The sequence below is a fragment of the Salarias fasciatus genome, chromosome 2, assembly GCF_902148845.1.
Source record: "Salarias fasciatus chromosome 2, fSalaFa1.1, whole genome shotgun sequence".
In the NCBI taxonomy this organism is placed as follows: domain Eukaryota; kingdom Metazoa; phylum Chordata; class Actinopteri; order Blenniiformes; family Blenniidae; genus Salarias; species Salarias fasciatus.
This window is the reverse complement of record NC_043746.1, coordinates 29,247,908-29,270,311: the sequence shown is the minus strand read 5'-3', so window position 1 is coordinate 29,270,311 and position 22,404 is coordinate 29,247,908.

The window sequence follows — 22,404 nt, the reverse complement described above, 5'->3', positions numbered from 1 at the left end:
CTTTTTAATATTAACGTCTGAGGTTTTGTGAGATCTGCTGTGAAAAAACAAAAACCGACCACTGTCCCTCTTCTATATAGACCCCATGCAGCATTCTGCCCTCCACTCTTTCAGCTCAGTGATTCTCAACTGGTGGGCTGTGACCCTAAAGTGGGTCGTGGACCTGTTTTCAGTGGGTCAAGTGTCAGAGATTCACACTCCCTGCCAGTAGGTGGCAGCAGGTGGATTTTGCTCCAATAGAAGAAGACTCACAGGTTGTTGGGTTCTGCTCATTGGGCCTGGCTGAACGCAGGTACGATGCTTTTCTTTTATTGAGGACAAAGGAGGAGGAAAGACCTCGGTGTGGTGAAGTGAAAGCATGAAGCTCAAAGTCTGGATCAGTGCACAGGACACTGGGATTGTGTTACATATGTGTTACTTTAGGCTCCAGCTGAATGTGCAGAAACGAGTGGAAAAACTAAAATAGATGCAGAACAACTGCTGCAACAAAGAGCTCAACACGATGTGCAACAGACGTCACGTCCCTTATAGAAACGCTGAAAGACGTGTGACTTTCTGAGAGGATTCAGATGGAAGTCCCGAGACAGACTGAAGAATTAATGGGAAGGGACACAATAGCTGACTGGGATGTGGCCGCCTCTGGTGAGCGCAAGCTGCATTCAAGGTTTGACACTTCTATTGTCACCACAACACTGGGGAAAACACCGGCTATCAACAGCAACCATGATTTAAAATCTGTGAGGAGCTGTGTTCCGGACAGGCAGATATCAGAGGCAAACCACAGATTGAAAGAGGACAGATATGGAGTCACGAGAGCATCGGCCTCTTTTAGCAACAAAGACATTTTAAAGTACCTGGGTGATGGATATGGGATTGAAACAGCCGAGGCTGAACATACTGTGTTCACACAACACATCAGAAGGGAAACGGATCGGGTCAATTTCCCAACGCTGATGGAAATCCTGGACAGCTGGAGGGTCAGCGGAGGGCCATCATAACTCCTCCTTTAATCTCCAGAGACGGTTCTCTGCAACAAACAGGATCCAGACGCGCCTAAGATCATCCATGCTGACTGGATGCCTCAGGAGCTTGACACTTTTGTCATTTGAAAAAGAAATAATTGTCAGTTCAGACTGTGATGGCATAATCAATACGTTAAACTCAAAGCCCAGGAGACAAAACTGCCAGTAAGACAGTGGTTTTACTGTTTAAATTGTGTGACATGTTGTGTTACTGTGGTTGTGTGAGGACGTTCCAGACTCTAACGGATTGAATCTGTCTGACCTTTCATTTCTTTTCTGTGGCTGAGCTGCATCAGGAGGACGGAGCACTGAACTGTCCAAGGTGCTGAACTGGAGGAAGCCGCTCTCTGGACCGCCGCACAGCGGGGACCGCTGACACAGTGAGTGAAAAACAAACATCTTTAGTGTTTGTTTGTCATCTTTCTCCAGAGTTTGTTGCCACTGGTTCCTCCTACAGTTTAATGAAATATATCCACGGCTCACTCTGAGTTTCATTTAAAGCAGAAGCAGAGACAGCATCAGCACTATTTGGATATTCCAGCTGCATCATGTTCTAGTTTATTAAAGCTGCTGTCACCGAGGAAATTTAGCTTTTCATTTCTCAGGCGATGATGGGCGTCTCACTTGTTGAAGTTTTGAGGTCTCTGGACTAAAATTAACCTGTTTTTTTTGTATTTAAGTTCCATTTGCTATTAAACTCTGTTACTGGGTTACTGACTGACGGTCAGGTGCAACAGAAAGGCCACACTGACTGGTGGAAGCAGCCTCACACACACACACACGCGCACACACGCACACACACACACACACACACACACACACACACACCACGGCCTTCTCCGTGCTTGGCGAACAACTTTATCTCAGCGCCAAAGCTGATTAAACATTTTTACTTGCAGCTACTCCCCCCCCCCCCCCAAAAAAAAGACTCATGCCTGCAGACGGGAGGGTAATTGAAGCTTCACCTCAGTTCCTCCACAGAGTGATGTAGTGAGAGACGGAAGGTCGCTGTTTCTGGGACCTCGTATTTTCAGCGTCTGAATTTTCGGACCACTGTTCTGCTGTCTTTCCATTCGTGCCCTCTGCTGAAGAAATGCCAGATTCAAGTGTTTCTTCCTCTTTTGTTTTTTAATAAAGGGGAAATGAGGTCTTTCATACATTTTAGGGAGGTTTGTTGGAGAAGGAAGTTTGCGTTTTTAAAAGATTAGAAGGTGTACAGAGAAGGAGGTTTTAAAACCAGGTTATCAATAACCTTCAGCCATGCAGTACTGCGCCAAATAATCAAAGGGTGACACCAATCTATCTAATAATGCTGCAATGATGTGACCTTTTCTAACAGATGAAACTTGCAAATTGATCTACAACAGTGGTCTTTACAAGTATCAGCTCCAGAGTTTGTTTTGGTCTGATTGTATCAGACGACCTCTAGAAAAAAAAGAAGTGTTATTATTTTTCACTTGAAGGAGAGGATGTGTGCCGTGAATACTAATGGAGCTCCAAATGCCGCTGCTGGTCTGAATGTTGATGCACCGAGCGACAAAAATACCCAAACCGAAGCTGAACTAATCCTTAAGCTTCTTCATTTATCTGCCAGTAAAGGCCGAGGCGACACAATGGCTTCCACAGCGGGGCCTCGGGGCCCGGATGGAGAGGTTACCGTCTCAGAGACAACCTGTCCACTGCACCAAATCCACACTAAGTGTAGCGGCATTTAACTATGTCACTTCACTACATCCACTGGAGCATCTCTGATTGTCTGTGTCTCGAGTTTTGGACAGAGCATTACAGTCCCCGGTAGTTTCTGTTTTCACAAAAATAAGTAAAACGCCCACCAAAAAATAACCAACAACGCAACAACGTGAAAGACAAAAGATCGGAGCGTGTTGGAGAAAACGTCTGGACTGACATCTCCGTGCAGCAGCTGACCTGTGAACACTTCCATCTCACAAACACACATTAGAATGTCAGCATTCTGCAGACGTTTCAGTATCAAGCCTCTTCCCAACAGTGGTGACGGAGCTGAGCTGAGGGCGTGAATCGACACACTCTGCATTCTCAGGGGCTTTGAAGCGACAATCCGTCATGGAATTACACATGATTCATTTTTAATATTCATGTGCAGCCTCATGTTTTCCCGCCCTTCAATACATTTGTGCTGTTTCACTCATGTCAGTCATTTCGGGTCGCCTCTGCCAGTGTCAGGACTGTTCCTCCGTTACGGAAGCTACTGAGAGCCTGGAAGAGTCAAATGTTATAAAGTGGCATCAAATTAAAAAAACTCATCTTAACTCAGGGCGAATCAATCACCATCTGTCTCTGGGAAAACTGAAAACTGCTCCTGGTGGAATAATCGTCCTGCATGGCGGCCATCATTGTTGTGAACATATTCAAACTCCTTTTAATTCACTTCTAGTTAATGTGTAAAAAATGTATGATTTATCCATCTGGGGACTTGAGGAATTTTCCATTTTTTAAAAAAAGGAATGAAGCTTTTTCTGAGTGAGTTGAGTGAAGAGCTGATAAACTCCTGCAGCTGCTTGACCTCTGCCCCCATTTCCGTCAATGTCACCCTCCTCCGCTGGCACATCTGCTCCCGGAGCTCTCATCTCACGCTGCAATATTCACTGTCCATGTACAAGGCTGGAGCAGATGGCGCGCACACACACACACACACACACACTCGCAAACACACACTCATGTGGCGGACACACACACTTCCTGGACACACACCGCCTCTTGTTTGCCTTCTGCTTTAAGAGGAATGGAAGTGGGCGATGGCGGTGAGCGGGACAAACAGTGTTCCAGGATGAGATTAATATGTACACAGCGTGGAGCTGCAGGTGATCGGAGCATCGCCAGCGCCCGATTAGGCTTTATGTGCGACGTGACGGCCGCACTGATCAATCCTGAGCTGTTAGGAGAGAGAGAGAGAGAGAGAGAGAGAGAGAGGGAGAGGGGGGAAGCAGATCAAGGTCAGTGCTGAGAGCTGGGCAGACAGTTAGAAACACAGGAGGGAGTTCAGGATAGATTTTATCATGAAGGGGTCATAAGATCTTAGAAATGAGCAAATAACAGTCATATCTGTGGCAGAAAAAGAAGTTGGAATAATTGAAAAAATATCTGTCGCTCCATATAAACAGAACTGGCATGAAAACGTGTTTTAAAGTCAGGCTGAGGAGTGATACGTGAGCATTTCCAACGAGGGGGGGGGGACCCTGGACGACCAGAGGCCAGGGACTGAGCGGGGCTGACGCCTGCAGACGGAGGGAAGCTGGGGGGTGATTTATTCTGAGGGGACGGAGCGGGCGGGGGCGGCCGGGGGTGGAGGGGCGCCGTGGCACAAATCACACATGTTCAGCCTCTCGGTGGCTGCAGGAGCAGGTGTGCAGCTCGACTGGAGCGATGCAGCAGCGCTAAATGGAGGAACAGATGATGAAATATACATCATGGCCTGATTGATTTCCAGTCAGCGTGTTCGTGTGTGTGTGTGTGTGTGTGTGTGTGTGTGTGTGTGTGTGTGTGTGTTGTGGGGAAGCAGAATAATTCAAATCCATCATGAGGATAAAATTAAAGTCCTCAGGGTGAGAATTAGATGGTAAAGTTAAGGTCAGCAGTGACTGGGAGTTTCGTTCTAAAGCTTCCCGCTCATCTGCATATGAGCTCCTCCCTCGTCGCCGCTTCATCTCCTCTATTCAGCACTACGGTCGTGACGTGCATGACCAGTAGCCCCGCTTCTGCCATCTACAACCCCTAGCAAAAAGTATGGAATCAGCCGTCGTGGACGAGCACTCACTCTGACATTTTATTCTGTTGAACAAACTCAGATAAAAAGCATGAAACAATAATGAAGTTTTTCAAAAGTGCAACTCCTTGGCATTCAGAAACACTAAAAGTAATGAAGAAAAAACATTGTACTGGTTGGTAAATGTTACTTTTATAGAGCAAGTGCAGGGAAAAAAAAATGGAATCACTCCATTTTGAGTAGAAAATAAGGACACACCCAGTCAATTTCCTTTCCTTTATTGGACACCTGCCTCAGATTCCATCTGCTGGTTAGTCAGCAGTTAAACACAGAGCAGTTATCACACCTTGGAGGCTGCTGGACCAAGTGGATTTGCAAGAATCATGGCTCCAACAAGAGAGATGTCTCTTGAGACCAATAGGATTATCAAACTTCTTGAAGAAGGTAACTCTACACGTATGGTTGCCAAAGATGTGGGCTGTTCACAGTCAGCTGTATCGAAGATCTGGACCGAGTACAAACAGCACGGGAAGGTTGTTAAAGTCAGGCGTACTGGTAGACCAAGGAAGACATCTAAGTGTCAAGAAAAACAACTAAAGGCCATATGTCTTGAAAACAGAAAATGCACAAAAAGACAAATGAAGAAGAAATGGGAGGAAGCTGGAGTCAATGTCTGTGGCAGAACTGTGCAAAATCGCTTAAAGGAAATGGGATTTTCATACAGGAAAGCTACAAGGAAACCATCACTGACGCTTAAACAGAAAAGAACAAGACTGCGATGGGCTAAGGAGAGGCAATCATGGACTGTGGACGACTGGATGAAGGTTATCTTCAGTGATGAGTCACGAATCTGCATTGCGCAAGGTGATGATGCTGGAACTTTGGTTTGGTGCCGTTCCAGTGAGATTTACAAAAAGGACTGCTGAAAGAAAGTATCATTTCAGTCCGTTCACACGACAGCGGACGGAAAACTCCAGCGCTGAAGACACGGAGGTTCAGGCTGCAGCTCTTAAAGCAGAGAAAAGCTCCTGACTCGTGGAAAACGGGGTTTATGTTTTCTGACATGCAGAATGATCCCAGCAGCTTGAAGCTTCTCCAAACACACACTGACGAGGTGAAGTCTGAGCTAACAGCTCTGTAATGGCGAGGAACCCAGAAAAAAATGCTAAAAGGAGAATTTCAGACACCTTTTTTTGCGTTTCTCTTCCACGTGCTCCAAGAAGGAAATTCACATGTCATGTTGTGCTTGACATGAGACTTCTGCTTCCCAACACTTTAACCTTCCTCCAGCAGCACCTCCACCCTCCACTGGAGGACATTACCCTCTGACGGTGTAATGGAGTGCTAAAAGTCTGCTGTCACCCTGTCATATTTACCCCTTCATCACCTTCACCCACCAGCTTGCTCCTCTTCCTCAGCCGTCCTGTTTTTTTCCCGCCGCTCCCGCCCTTCTTAATTCCTCTCCCAGGAGTGGCGGCGCCTGGCTGGAGCTGAACCCCGGGCAGGCGGAGCCGCTCGACCGTGGAGCGGCTCGGCCGGGGAGGAGGAACTGCCGCGCTGCACTAATAACGTCCCCCTGAATATTTTAGACACAATTTATTTTTAATCCGCCGGCTGGAAATCAGAGTGATTCAGTTCCATATTGTGGCCCCCGGGGGCGTTTGGTGGCTCATACTTTTTTAATGACCACACTTCTGTCCATCCAGAGGGAGGGAGGGGGGTAGAGGGGGAGCTGAGGCTCCAGAGAACTCCCGTGGAAAAGATTCAATTCCACAGATCAGATTTACCTTTTTGAAAAAAGAAGAAGAAGAAGAAAAGAGCCACCTGTAATCTGCATTTAAATTTTCAAGTTCAAGACAGAGATGTAAAAGCAAATGAGTGTTTACCAGAGAGGGGGGAGGAGGACATACATGAGTGGTGCTGAGAGAGCACGTTCAGTGCATCATTCATTCATTCCTGGTTAAACTTTAATCCAGTAAACAGGAGCGCGTGTTCCCGCCGCCATACGTGACTCACGCCTCATTTCAGATCGATAGCGGCCGACACCTGAAGAACCAGAGTCCCGACACGTTTCATGCGGCTCCTCTGTGTGGAGGCGGCTCGTGGGGAAATGAAGAAACACGCGATGGAGAGCTCCACAAGCGACGAGTGGAATTCAGTTCATTATTCCTCTCAGTGCAAACGCCTGACTTGTTCGTCGGGAGCTCACAGGATGAGATGCGTGAGGATTCGTAGAGACGCTCTCTGAAGAGCACAGATCATCTGAACCTTCACACAGACCCTCTGTGGTTTAAGCGGCTGTGATTCCAGCTGAAGCCGCCGAGGTCAGTAATGAAAGCCATTTTCTCAATGCGCCATAAGTCCGTGACAGGAGCCGGGAAGCGTTCCTCCGAGAGGACATGGAGAGACGCGTCCCGGCCCCTCAGGTGCTGCTGTCACATGATGCACCCTGAACGCAATTATTTGAATTGACCCAGAAGACCGAGGAGGGGAAAGGAAGAAAACACGCTCTTCGGCTTTTTTTTTTTCTCTACTGAAAGTGAAAATGAAGTGTGGCTGGAATCCTCAGAGGTTTTTTACACTCCTCCTGAACACGGTGCTTTATCTCCACTGTTATGGTCTTTTTGAAAGTGCTGCACGAAAATAAACGGCTCATTTAGTGTCACGTCAGCCGCAGCCCTGCGTAGAATAACCTCGGCCGGAAGTGGGTCTGTCTTCAGGGCTCTCAAGGCGTATCGATCGTCTCATACAGTCCAAACACACGCGTTTCAGGTCATCTGGTGTCCATGAAGTGCTGGTTGGTGTTTGACGCTGGATGAATTAGCTGGGACTGTCTGGTGTGTGTGGATTCAGCACATTTCTGTCTGCAGTCCTGAAACTATTCTGTTTTGAACATTTGTTGAACACTTGTTGTTATTGATGTGCTTTTAAAATGTAAAACTCCTGAATCATCCACTGCTGGTTTGTCTTTCTAATGCAAACTGTTACATGTGGGATTTTATTGAATTTAGAGCTTGTAACTAAATCAGTCTGCTTCATTTTCTTATTTTTTTCTCTCTCTTGTTCTGTTTGCGCACACCAACATCACAGGGAAACATATGCATTAAAAAAAAATTCAATCTCTGTTGTTCACATGAGAAATTTTGCTTTATCATAGAAAACTGATCCAACATGGGGTAATGACAAACGTTATGATAGAATAGAAATGCAGTTTTTCTTATTGTTCCACAATGTTGTTCAAATGATATTTCTACCTGCGTTAAAAACAGAAACTGACTGCTACAAGATTCAGAACTGCTGTGTTTCTTTTAAATTTATGTTGAATTTTCACTGTGGAAGAAGAATAAAGCGTGGCAGACGCCGCTCTACGAGCCCAGTTTGCAGACAGTTTATGGAGACTGTCATAACTTAATACTGCCAAATTAATTAGCTCGATCAGCGACTTTATAATACAGAAAAGACGAGTTTTATCAGACAGTGTTCATGAGATCCTGACAGGCCAGCTCTACTACATACATGGATTTTGCATGAACAGGAAGTTGGGCGATAACAAGGCAAAGCTGGAATCAGTCAGGTGAGCGAGGCTGGATGGAAACACACTTAACAGTGTTTTCCTCCAAATGCTGAATAAGTAACATACAGACAACAGTACAAATTCTCATAAGTTTGTTGTATTTAGGCTTCTTATATACTGTCTCAAGTAATGACTTACTACTAAATATGCCTACAATTTAAATTATTAAAAAATAATGCTTTACTTGATATTTTTTCACAAATCATATCTTTTTTATAAAGTATTGATATTTTAATAATACCTGAATAGCAAAGTACATCAAAACTAAAAGAAAAGAGAAAAACCAGCATTTTAACTTGACTGAGCACAATCTGGACACACTAGCAGGAGTTGTACTTGGTGTAAAATCTTCATTGGCTCCTCATCTCGGCGCAGAGTTTACACGGAAGTTGGCTTTTTGTGTGCTCGTGCTGCGGGAAGCACTTTTCCAGCCGAGGAGTTCTTCTGTTCTCCGCCGCTAAATTATTAAGGCGCGACTACAATCGGTATTTTTACTTTGGGCCACAGTGTACAATATTAATGGCGTTAACCAGACCTGCCCATCATCCGGGAAACAACGGACCTTTAATTGAATCCAGAAACACTTTGCAGCATTAAGCAAATCTGCTAACATGGCGACAGCGGCGGCGGCGGCGAGATGACAGAGGCTGTTCTGGTTTTTGCCGCATGAATTAAACAGGATCAGCAGGAGGAAGTGCGGCGGCGGGGTCACAGCTTTCTCGAACGGCGCCGCAACTTTCTCCTCCAATTTCAATTATTTCTTCGATCTCGGCGACGGGGATAAGCCCGGCGGGGATTTACATCGAATATTTAATTACTGATGAAATCGCATCACTCTGATCAACGCCGTGTGTTTGTTTGCTCGATAAACCGCCAGAGACTTCATCTGGGAGGATTCTTTACAATCTACAGACGGAAGGCGTCAAACAGCAGAAATCCCCCCTCGCTGCTCTCTTAATCCCCGTCGAGTTAAGAACATTTCTCATTTTCATTTTCAGCAATTAAATCATCTATTTCATGGATCTGAGTCCGCTGAAGTTCTCCGAGAAGTTTCAGTTCGCTGCTCTTCACTCCAGATGGAGGAAAGCTTTACGTCTCTTCCTGAGAATCAGGACAGGAAGTCGTGTCGTCCCGCTTCCTGTGAATCCACCGAGTCATAGATCTGTGAGAGACTCTCCGCCTCGTTAAAATGAAACGTTGCCACGGAAACGGAGCCTGTTAAAATGCCGAACTCCAGTCGGATGTGGTCTCAGTAAACCGGTGGAAACGCAGCTGGTCGTCATGAAGGATTCTCAGCGGTTCACTCTGAGGTGATTCGCTCTCATGGAAATGATCAGAAGGAAGCGAGCGTTTCGTATTTCCTGCACATCTGCTCCAAACAGCCTCTTCCAGACCAGCCTCCCTCCTGACGGCGTCCTCTGAGTGGCTTCACTGTCAGGAGTGTCGCGCTGACAGGATAAAAGGCCGCTGGAGAGGTTTATTGTTGCTGCTTTTATCAAGGATGGACGTAATTGAGATAACTTAATGACCACGTGTTCGTATGAGATGGAAAAAGAAAAAAAAACAAAACAAAAACCCAGCACTCACATGGAGTCTGAAACAGGAGAGGAAAGGAGAGCGAGATGAACGGAGGTGCTGAAGCAGTGGGTGGGAGGGGGGGAGGAGGGGGGAGGGGGGGCGAGGGGGAGGGGGGCTGGCGTGGGTTTCCATTTAGAAAGAGAGAACTGCTGAGGAGCACCTGTCGTCTCAATCTGTCCACCTCCACAGTGCGGCTCCGCCAGGATCCAGGCTCTGGCTGTGATATTCAGTTTGATCTTCGTCTCTGCTGCTGCTGCTTCGTGTCTCGTGGAGACGTGGAGACGTGGAGACGTGGAGACGTGGAGGCGTGGAGACACGGGGACATGAAGACCACGCTCCTGCGCAAACATCCCGTTGTCCCCTGCATCCTCACAGCTTTCCACCCTTTCATATAGAGATAATTTTAACCGTAGAGAACACACACTTCATTTCTGTGTGATTCCTCTGACGCAGCGAGCAGAAACAGGGCCCCCCTGGGCCTCCTGGTTAATAGGTTCTGACACCTGGCAGGAGTTTGATAGATCAGGGGTCAAACCGATGAAGGCTGCAGGCGAGGAAAGTCTGATGAGAGCCCGATGGAGGAGAGTTACAACTGAGATCCATCAGCCTCTGGGGAACCACAAGCACGTGTGTGTGTGTGTGTGTGTGTGTGTGTTTGTTCACCCAACGTCACCGACTCGCCACTGGTTCCTTCCTGCTCCACTTCCCGCTCCATCGTGAACACATGAACGCTGTGGCTGCATGGAAGAAGATGAAATATAACGTCTCGGATGCTCTAAGCTCTGCTGAGTTCCTCTTCATGCCGTTTCGAGTCGCTGTGGCGGCGGACGGCGCTTCCTCCGCCCACCGGGAGAGCTGCTGCGGAGACCAGGCTGATCCGAACCCCTCTGTGATCCAAAGCGTTGTTCTGATCGTTCTTCTAATGAGCATTTCACTCATGAAGGACAAACTGTGTTGATCACAGTTCACCTGCTCTCTGCGAGTCGGAGTCTTTATTTCTTCATCCCAGCCTGGATGCCAAGCAGCCCGTTAAAGAAACGTGTTCATCGAGGGCAAACACGATATATAAAAGCACTTTGTTAAGGAAATGTCCCGCCCTGATTCCAGCGCCGGCACGGCAGACATGCCGCCATTAGCATCAGGCCTTCACTACGCAGAATAATAATGTCCCAATCAATAAATGATGAGAGCCGAGCCTGGTGGAGGAGCTGGAGGTGCAGACGGCGACACTCAGCAGATCAGCGCTCCGCAGGTGAGTCAGCTGTGTGCAGAGTCACGAAAAACTAAATCTGACTGTAACTTATTTATTGCTCATTTGTTCAAAACCCTCAAAGTTCAAGTTTTTGTTTTCCTGAACAAAAATAAATGTCTGTTCAACAGGCGGAACCTTTTCTCCGGACGTGGAATGAAAGGATGAAAGAACCGCATCTCCTCTCATACGTCTCCATTTTTCCAGTGATTGGTTGATAAGCATGCTGATGTTCAGAGGAGGACGGCTGATGTGTGTCTTCGGCGCTGCAGCCGTCGCTCTCCTCCCACTGCTCTCATCAGGACCGTCACCGCTGCAATGTCTCAAATGAGCCTTCAGAGGGTTTTCTGTCCGCTGTTCTCTCTGATCTCTCTGATCTGAATCCCAGAGCTCAAACAGGCGTGCATTCAGCCTTTCATTGGTATTCTGCTGCTGAGACTGAGATTCAGAACAGCTGAAAACCTCATGTTTGCTCCCACCTTTAGATGTAGTGTGGTCTGAAAGTCGATAAAAGAAGACAGTTTTCAGCTCGTTTAGCAGATTCCCTGAGTCAGTTATCGTGATTACAGTTAACCACGTCACACCGATCAGTCAGAATGACTGGATGAATGGATGGAGTTATTTTCACCCCGTTAGAGCCGTGCTGCTGTGGTCGAACAAACAATCATTTCATGCAAATCGTGAAGAGCGTGACTATTTACATGTTAACCTGATGAGTTCACCATCAAACAGCATGAACCTTGAATTTGCAGAGATTTTATCTTCAGTAAATCTTTATTTGAGCGTTGCATTTTGTGAATTTTAGTCCTGTAAAATGTTTCTCAGAGGAATAAAAATCTTTGACCCTGACAGAAAGAGCCGAGGCCTCGATTCACCCCGTTTTCCAGTGAAAACACAAAGCTTGAGGCGTCTCCATGGAAACTGCAGCCTTTCTGAAGCATCGCTCCATGCAGGCTGCGGCCAAAGGAAACGGTTGCTCTGCACCTGCAGGTTCATCGCAGAAGCAACTAACAGTGGTGACTCGGCACGCTAACGCACCATCTTCAGCCTTTTCCCTGCAAAACGACCCCATTCTCATCATGTTGTGTAAACTTGAAACTTTTCTCAAAGAAAACACCGAAGCGATGCGGTGTCACTTGAGGTAAAGGAGGCCTGATATTGTTCTATCAGTGAATATTAAATAATAAAAAATAAGAAAACTTTTATTTGTAAGTTTATTTCAAAAGATAATTTATTTCTCAGAGTCAGAACTTTTCTTTCTTTAGCTATAAATATATTTCATTTCATATTTTTCACCCTCTGAGAAATGTAATAACAAATAAACACTTGCATGGATTTTTCTTGAAGCAGAAAGCCTGAAAGTCATTTTAAAAATGAGATGATTGAGCTCTTTGGTGTCTAAAGCGTGTCAGAGTCTCATTATTGTCATTTCCTCTGTCTCTGCTCGTACCTGGAGGGGATCTTTTAAAACATATTTGACTGGGCCTGGCCGACAGACCCTCCATGGGGGGGGGGGTGTCACGCCCCTCTGCACAGAGCTGATGAAGCATCTGTCGTTCAGCGTTTTGAAACGGATGAATTACAAAACAGAATGACGGCGGATTCCTGGAAGCTCCTCCCGGTCACTGTCGCCGGCGTCGAGTCCGACAGACGGTGGAGTACTGGAGCTGCCCCGGCCGACGGGCCCGTGTCCCGGCCCGACCCCTGCGACGTCTCCGGCTGCGCAGCAGAGTCGATCCACCTGCATTAGGCCGTCCTCACCGACCGCCGCGGTGACAGCAGCTCCGGGCCGACAGCAGCAGCCACGGCGTCACAACAAAACACATTCAAAACAACCGCAAACACACAGAAACCCGGCTCGCGTGTGACTGTGATCATGTTCAGAGTGGACAGGAACCATCGCAAGAAGAACGCTGCATCGTCATGTATTTACATCGGTTTGCAACATAGAGCACCTTAATGAACCTACCAAATTCAAAAAATCCTTGTTTTATATTCAGATCTTGATCCTCCGTTCAAAGCTCAAATGTCAGTTAAGAGAAGAACTAAACCTAAAAAAAAGTTAAATATTGCATCGTTTTTGCCTTATTTTAGGTTGTGTTTATGGATCATAGGGAGAATGTGAGTCAGCAAAAAACCATTTCTGTTGTTCGACTCTGATGATCTCTCCGGGTTCCTCCCTTTAATAAAGCCTTGTTGTTGTTTGATCTTTCAGAGAAGAAACAATTTGCTTTTGCTGGAGCATTTCAGGTGAGGGGATTCAAAACACCTCATGTATAATCTGTTCCTTCTTTCCTGGGTGATTTAAAATTCCACACATGCTCCATGCATTCTCCCAGCAGGTTAATACAGCTGTGCTGTAAGTCGTGGTGTTTCTTCATTAATGCTCCCCTGACACGCCGCCTGTCCTCTGAAAACACTTTGCCTGGGAATGGAGGATTTGTTCCGGGCTGATTGAATCGCACTGAAGGAAAATCGATGGGCTTCCCTGTGAGGAGCCGTTTGGAGGGCGACAATGAGGAGGAAGCCCCAGTGGATCCACTGTAGAAGCGCTCATCCATCCAGAGAAATGGTGTCAAGCCTCCCTGATCTCTGGTGCCAAGAGCAGCCTGCTGCTCCGTCACAGCCCGAGCAGCCCAGCAGCCGTATGTCACACTCTCACCTCGGCCTATAGAAACACACTCACCCAGCCCTCTGTACATCCTTTCATGAGAAAGCTCAGAGAGAATGTCAGAGATGGAGTTTTCTGGAAAAATGACATTTTGCGAAAACGTAAATAAAAACAGGCGCGACAAATCCACTATAGTGACTGAATGAAATAAAAGTATCTGCAGGAAGAGGCGCAGGCTGTGGCTCCCTGAGGCTTTCAGGGTTCAGTACTGGTCAGTGTTTTGACGGGGGTTTGGAAATGAGCCTGAGCCTGAACTCATCTCCACTCAAATATTGGAAAACTGCCGTTTCCCTGCTTGCACAGTGTGATCGCTGCTCCCGATAACATCCGGGAGAAAGGCAGCAGAAAACGAGTCAGTGGTCGGAGTGACACCACACCGTCAAGGTTTGCTGGAAACCTGTATCTCTAGTTTGACTGTAGAGATCAGACCGGAGAGCCACCGGCAGAGACGAACCAGCAAGCGGACCGGAGAGAAGACGCCCAATATGGACCACAGTGAAGACAGTCACACACTCAGACTGGCCTGAGACCAAAAACCAGACACAGAATCTGACAACAGCACAAGAAACCAAATGTGTCCCACGAACCCAAACAGTCATTTTGGACAGACCGAGCTTGATCCCAGCACAGGAGCACTTCTCTGGTATGGACTGGACTCTCCACTTCTCGCTGGTTCTATATTTGTTGTTTTTGTTTGCAGATGATGTACAGGTTTACAGTGAAGACGTCATCAGTTTCTGCTTCAATTCAGTGGAGACCAACCGTATCGCTTTTCAGGAAACCCACGTCTCACAGCACAGCAGCTGATAAATCTGATAGAAACTAAATCTAATGTCACACACAAGCTTGAGTCACCAACTAAGCAAGTTTAAGTGAACAAAACCACCATAGAAGGTTCACATGTGAGATCTCAAGTGGTCTTATAGAGGTAGACGCACGCACACACACACACACACACACACACACACATGCCCCGTGTGAACAGCGTTGTAATCTACGTGGGAACCATAAATCACGGGGAGCCAGTGGACTGAAAAATGTAATCTTGGCGGTCTTCGGTCGACGTGGAGGATGTTTTTCCCTGACGAGACGCTGGAGTCGGTCCCCCGACGCCCATGACAGCCTGAGATGTGTCGAGGCGGGCGGGACGGGGCGGCTCGGGGTTTTCTCTGGAAGAGAAATGAAGCCCAGCTCTGAGATCCAGGCTGCACTTTCATTTATCTGCAATTCAAACAGCAGCAGCCTTTTTATTAGTGCCTGAGATCAGCGAAGCACGCTCCCTAAACGCACCAGAATGAAATATGTGAAGTAGAAATGAATATCTCTAAAAGAGCTGTTTACTTAAAATCATTTTCCAGACTTTCTATGTCGACTCTGCTTCATCAGGACTCGGCTTCAGTCTTGAACCATGTTATGTTTCTGAAGTTTTCTGAATCCTCTGATAAAATGTATGCAGATGTCAGAATTTATTATTAGTTGTGTGAACATTTATTGATTTTCCTGTTGGGATGAGGGTTGGGGTGTGATCACTGTCGTCCTTCTGTGCTGTTTCTGAAGGAAGTGGAACTACGTTCATAGTCCCTGGACAGTCATCAATTTTAAAATGAGGGTATTAGAATGAATGAATGAACAAATGAGTTACATGATTTTTGAGGCCCGTAGTGATGTTTGGTGTATCAGGGCCCTGAAGAAGAACCTTGATGAACCTGATCTGTTCAGCAGTGTTTGAAGTGACGGTCAGGATGAACTCCAGCTGTGGAGTTAAAGTCTTGACACTCGGTGCTGAATCTTATTCAACAACAAGTAAAAGCTGCTGTTTTTTAAGCGGTCGTACATCTAACTCCACCAAAAACCGTCAGCTCCTCCACATACGGTGTGTTTCCTGGATGGATCAAACGGGAAAGGGGCAGATCAGACGGGCGCGTTCATTCAGTGTCTTGCAGCTTCGTTGTCTCTGTTGTTCAGATCCATCTTCTGGGGCAGCAGCTTGCGGACGGCTCGTATCCCGCTTCAGCATTACGGGACAGACCATTAGCTTATTGCTCAGCCAGCTTTGGCGAGCAAGTGAGCTTGAAAAATGCAAGTAGCTGAAGAGCAGAGGAAAACAGTTCAAGACAAGATGGAAGGAACGACTTCCGACAGATGTTTGCTTTGTCGGAGCAGCTGGATTAAGAGGAGTCTTGAACATGGGGGTCATCCCTGGACGTGCGGGCCTTGCGATTGATCAGGACTCCAGACAGCTCTTAACCCGTCACGCCACAGACGGCGCTCAGAAAGCCGGCCGACGCGATCAAAGAGCAGATCCTCCATTTGCCTGCTTGTGAATGTCAGCGTCATTAAACACAGCTGCCGAGCTCCCTCTCTGACATTTGCAGGGGGGAACGCCACCCCGAAGCGTCGCGTTCACCTTCCACGCGCTCCGAGCGGCTGAAAGAGAAAAAGGGAAGAACGGAACAACAGCTCGCCGTGGTCCGTTACCATGGAGATGGATCCCCGACCCTGTTGGAGGAAGAAAAGAAGCTCTGGCTTCATTTTGAAGCAGTGTCTCACTGTCACTCAGTCCTGACACACACATGATGATACGCTGGCTACACACACACACACACACACACACACACACACACACACACACACACACACACACACACACACACACACACACACACACGGAGCGGCTGTTTGTTTGCTTTCTTTTCTTTCATGGGTGACTTAAAATGGTGGGATGCGTGGAGGAGCGACCCCCCCCTCGCTCAGCTACAGGGACGACACGCTGTACTGGAACATGAGAAACCCAGCTAACACTGTTGCCATGACGACCCAGCCAGAGGATAACTGTTTTACAGCATCTCACGCCACCCACCACCTCCGCTGCTGCTCGGAAATATCTTCCTCCTCTTTCCCTCCGTGTGACAGAGGTGGCGAGGCTTCTTCACATACTTTCAGTCAAAGATTCGCATCAAATTATCCTTATTTTTTCCAGTTTATTGATATTTACCTTAACAGTGTTCATATATATGTATATAATGTTTTATTTTCTACATATGTCATTTGTGTCATAGTTGTCAAACGTGTTTCTGTGTATTTTCTGCATCTTATAAAAGAATTTGCTCCACGTTGCTCAAGATTTGTGGACTTTGAAAAAAGAGCGATTGATAAATAAAAAAGAAGCGACTGCTAATGAACGTCAGCCGCGCAGAACAGGAGCAGAAACTAATTGAAAATGTCACATCTGCATTGGAAATGTCAGCGTTTTTCAGAGGTGTTCCCCCACCGCTGGCGTTTCCATCGTCCCACTGCAGCGTCCCCTCGAGGAACCGTCGGCAGGACCGTCGACCCGGCGGCTACCCTCTGGTATTGATTGATCGTCCTTATTGTCTAAAATGAGCAGTGCACTGTTTTTCTCATCATGAAAAAGCTAATTCTCCTATTTTAAACACAGAGTCGTGGTTAAAATATCAAAAGTTGAGGTAGAAAGTCCATAAATGAGTCAATGTTGTGATAAAATCTTATCTTAATTGAGACCGAAAAAAAGTTTTAGATTCAGTGTTCTAGTCAGAGGTCATTTTATGGGTTTCTTTAATCAGATTTTAGATAATTGGCTCAAACGGCAGTAAAAGTCCCTCTTTAACGCCACTGTGCTCGTCTCTGGACGGTGGATCTGATCCCAGAGTTAATGATGGAAGCCAGTGTCAGGAAAAAACCTCTTTAACAGGAAGAAACCTGCAGAGCCAGACTCGGAGGAGCCTGCATCCTGACTGATCCTGATCCTTAATGTGAGGGTGTAAAAACCATAAGAAGATGAAGTCTAACGGCTGATTTGAATGATGGAGCTGCTCGCTAACCTGACACTGTCTTACCTTCAGCTTCTGGTCACACTTTCACATAAACGTATATCTTGGTTTCACTGCATTTGGGTGAACAAACGAATTATTCTGAAAAATGCGTTTAGTTTGTGTCATGTGGAGCTCACCTCAAGAGGGCGCGATCAATACGTGAAACCAAATCGATCGGTCACAGCAGAGGGATCAATCGATCGCTGTCATGTGTATTACAATGAGCTATGGAACGCTCTCACACACTCAATCCACACCGTCACTGCTGTGTGAGCATTTGTGAATCATTTTAATGGCGCTGGGCGGTGGGGGTGGGGGCGGGGGAGGGGGAGGGGGTGGGGGTGGGGGGGTTGGTCTGAAACCTTGGCCTGGTTGTGCGGTGGAGGTGGCAGATCCAGGCCATCCTCTCCACCTTCCGTCATCATTAGCTTCAGCCGAGCTGGAAGCCGATGAAACAACCATCGACACGCCGCCACGCTGAGGGGGGCGGGGGTGATGGCTCCCAGGGGGGGAGATTCATTTCAGTTAAGCATCCCTGTGTCCTGATTGGCTGAACTAATGGCCCATAAGCACACTGATGCCACCGAGAGGAGAGACTGATTGGTGGACTGATGACTGGGCCTCCATGTAATGTAACTTCAATAAGTCATTTCCAGGAAGGAGAAGAGCAGCTTTGAGCTGGTTTGCTGTCTGAAGAGCACAGCGCGGAGCCGGACCCTCTGATAATATCACATCATGTAAAGCAGCCGTAGCTGGCGGAGCCGGCGCTGCAGCCACGGGACAGAGCTAACCTTTCAGAATCACTCGCTCTTCTGGAAACAGTAACCACGAGGAAGTGGAGAAAACAGTCAGTGATGAGGAGATCTTTATTTTCTCATCATCAAAATCTTAAAGTACCGGTATGTTCTATGGCAGGGAACCATTCGCCTAATTCCAAGAGAGAGAATTCACCAGGGTGAGCCAGAGATGGACTCGTCTGTTTTTTTTTTTGTTTTTTTTTTCAATTTTAATGCAGCTGTCCACCTTTACTGTTCTTTAAATCCTTCCTTCATTACAGGGATGAGGATCTGCGGGAAACACAATGGAGAAGCTTAACTCCAGAACATATTTAAGCTGTGGAAGTACAGTAACCCACGACCAGCTTTCTCAGTCCACAACTTTAACTCACTTTAATTTAATCTTGGATTAACTCTGCAGTCAGGCTCAGTGGAAGCAGGGAAAATAGAGAAAGACAAATCTATGAAGAAACAATGACTTGAAGGAAATGAGAAAAGTGAAGACGCGGAGGTTTCCCGGTCTCTGTTTCCATGACAACGGAGCTCGAAGCCGCTGAAAACGCAACTTTCTGGAAATGCTCCGACTCCGTGTAGATGAGGGACGGTTCCACTTTTTGCAACAATGCAGTTACTTTTTTATGTAAATGTCAAATTTCTCTGAAACAAAAAAGCTAAAATCTTGCATTTTCAGTTGAAATGCCTCCTAATGAGCTTTTTAAATGCAGGAACATAAACAGCATTCTGAGGATGAACTCCTCCTCTGGGACAGAATCGTTCTCGCAGGTCGACACACGTTTTCGTTCTGATCATTTCTGAGCCGCTGCCCTGCAGTTTTCTGTCCCCAAATCGAATTCTGGAGGTGAAGCGTTGGAAATTCAAATGAGCTCCACCTGACAAAACGCCGAGGCTGCCCAGATGTGTCCAGCCGCCGAGCCATCTGATCCACATCAGCGGCAGATGGCGAGCAGTGTGTGGACGAGCCGGGCGGCGTCAGTGTCAGTGACATGTTCAGAAAAACGAAGAAACAAAACAGCAGAGCCGTCAGCGTCTTTCTGGTTTCATACGAGCTCATTGTTTTTGACGTCAGACACTGAACTCTTGACGTAGACGTGATTTTGATGTGACATAACAAAGGTGGAGGTTTTCAAACCGAGCAGGAAACGCTGCGGAGGAACTCACGGCCAAAATGGAGGAGAAGCAGGATTGTGTGAATGGAGCAGGAGGAAGTGAAGACGTGTGACATTCATTAACACTCAGCATCAGGCGGGGCGGGGCGGAGACACCTCGGCACTCTGGAAGCCTCGCTGACAGATTTACGGAGCGACGCGGATTAGAACACTCCACAAAAGACCTGACTCTAACAGCGAGCCGCTGCCGCTGAATGAAACTCTGCATTTACAGTCCCGCTGCTTCATTTTACAGTCAGTCAGAGTAAATTAACTGCAGTTCAGGTGTTCGCTGGCTGTTGAAGACGTCTTATTTTAGTGTATTTCTTCGCCTTTATGACGTCTTCTGTATGAATGGTGCTGTGCAGACTGTGGAGTTTGCATGTTGTCCCTGTGCCCGGTCCTCTTTTTTGAACTGGGATTGGTGTTGATCATTTATTTCGGCTGATCAACAAGCTGCCTGCCCAGCATCTCAGCCGCTTGATGCTCTTCTGTTTCCAGACTGATGAGACAACATGACGGAGGCGACGTCTCTGCTGCAGAGGCATCCAAACTATCAGTTCCTCCACGTTCTCACTGAGTGATTTAAACATTTCAGCTGTTCCACTGTGGACCAGTGACTCAAAATCAGGTCTTGATATTTCAGAACAGGCTGGAAACCCACAATACATAAACACAGAATGCAACGCTTTCACTGTGACATTTAAAAAAAGGCAGCAGTCTGCAGGACTGTGACGAGTGAGAAGAAGGTGGAGTTTAAGAGAAAGAGACGCTGTTCCTCTGTCCTCTGTCAGTCCACACAGCTGGGAGATGGATGTCTCCATCAGGGTTGGAGCAACCTGAGCGTGAATTGTGCTTATTCCTTAGGTTCTGTACCTGCTTCATCCAAGGCTGTACAGAGTGCATCAAGAAAAGCCGGAGAGGAAAAGCTGCGGTTATTGAGATTCGCCAACCAACCTGTCAGTTCTGGGACTGTTTAAAGACTTCTGGGTAAAAGCAATAATAATCCACACAGATCATCCAAACTGAAGGTCTTCATGTGATCGACTCAAGGTACAAACTTCAGTCAGTCTTGTTTTAGCAGTTGTGTAAGTTTTTTTGTTGAAGTAATAACTCTAAGTGTAAAACCTTCAGGTAGTTATTGAATATGAAGATCAGAGGATGGAGGAACATCTTCTTCACGGTAAATGGGTTTGAAAAAAACACCTGAGACTGTTGAGTTACGTTGAAAACAGGCAGTGTTCACGGTTCTCCACCTCCGTCCACACGTGGACAGAAAAACAGTCAGTCAGCGTCAGGAAGGGAAGAAGCTCCGCCCTGACCCAGTGTTTCTGGTAACTTCCAGTATCGCTCCAGCCTCGGCAATATTCAACCAGGGCCGTCAAACGTGTGCACGTGGGCGTGCACGGACTGCTCGGAGCCAGAGCGATGCCGATGCAGTCAGGCAGGATGAGGGACGGCGGCGGGGCGCTTCAGATTAAACACCGTCCGGAGCCGAACTGTCGGTGAAGTCAAGAGCAACGCTGCACTTCCAATAAATCACAGAGTGAAAGGTAACAAGAGATCAGCCACTTTTTATTTAGAAAGAGTCCCAAAAAATAAACAGGTTAGCACACATTCCAGATACAAAATGTCAGTGGAACAGCCTGAATATGCAATGAGTTGATTAGCCACTATGGGATGTGTTTCTATAGCGGATTACAAAAACAACAGTGATAATCAGAGGATAGCTGGTCTCCCTGCCGGCTGCGGCAGCGGAGAGCAAGTCTGCCTATTTCCAGAAGGAAAACACAACACAAAGACAAGCTCCATCGCTTGAAGTGCTCAGCTTTAAAAGCTGTGAGAAAAAAAGAAAAAAAAAAAATCTAATTTAAATCAAAGTAATTCTGACAGGGTATTTTTATTTAATATATTTCAGCTTTTTATACAAAATATATGTTCATATGTATATATCGTATATATGTCTTACATTGTATTTCCAATTTCAAACAGTTAACCTCACAACTTCAACATTGAAATGAAAAACGCATGTTTCTGGGCAGTGATGAAATAAAACCCGTGGAGGATCTGCGGCGGCGGCGGCGACATGCAACTGGCGCTACTCTTATTGTCCGACGGATGCCAGATACGTGTGGACTGGAAAACAAAGCGGCAGAAGGCTATTGATCAGCACGGCCATGGCCACCCACTGTACATCTACTTACAAGAGTTACAGAATGGATCGGAGTCATTTACATTCACTGAGATGACAGTGATCGAGTATATTGAGACTATATTCATATCTACTGGCACTAGAATTTGGCACTCGTACTTATTTGGCATTGGAGACCGTCACGTAAACCATGTGGAAGCGGATAAGCCTCTTTTTGATCAGAATGAGACGCAGCAATACCATGATATATATATAGAGACAGATCTGGTTTTTTTTTTTTTCGTTTTTTTGTTTTGTTTTCTTCACTCTTCCCCGTCCGTGGTGTGTAAACAGATTAAATTGAACGGCAACCCTGGTCCTCAATCAGAAAGAACACAAAAACAGCAAAAAGCACTGAAGCAAACGAAGAGACGGGAGTAAGAAAAGCAAAGGATCGCGCAAGGATCCAGTCCAAATGTCGAGCAGTGACATCGAGTTCATATCAACACCGAATGTTAAAGAATAAAATATACAGGAAAGTTCAGAGTATGGATTAATTACATGATCTGGGGGCTTCGCCCTCGAACGCGATGTATTTGGCTTTAAAAATATGGAACTAGAAGCTGTTTAGTATTTCTTCTTTCTTTATACTCACACATTTA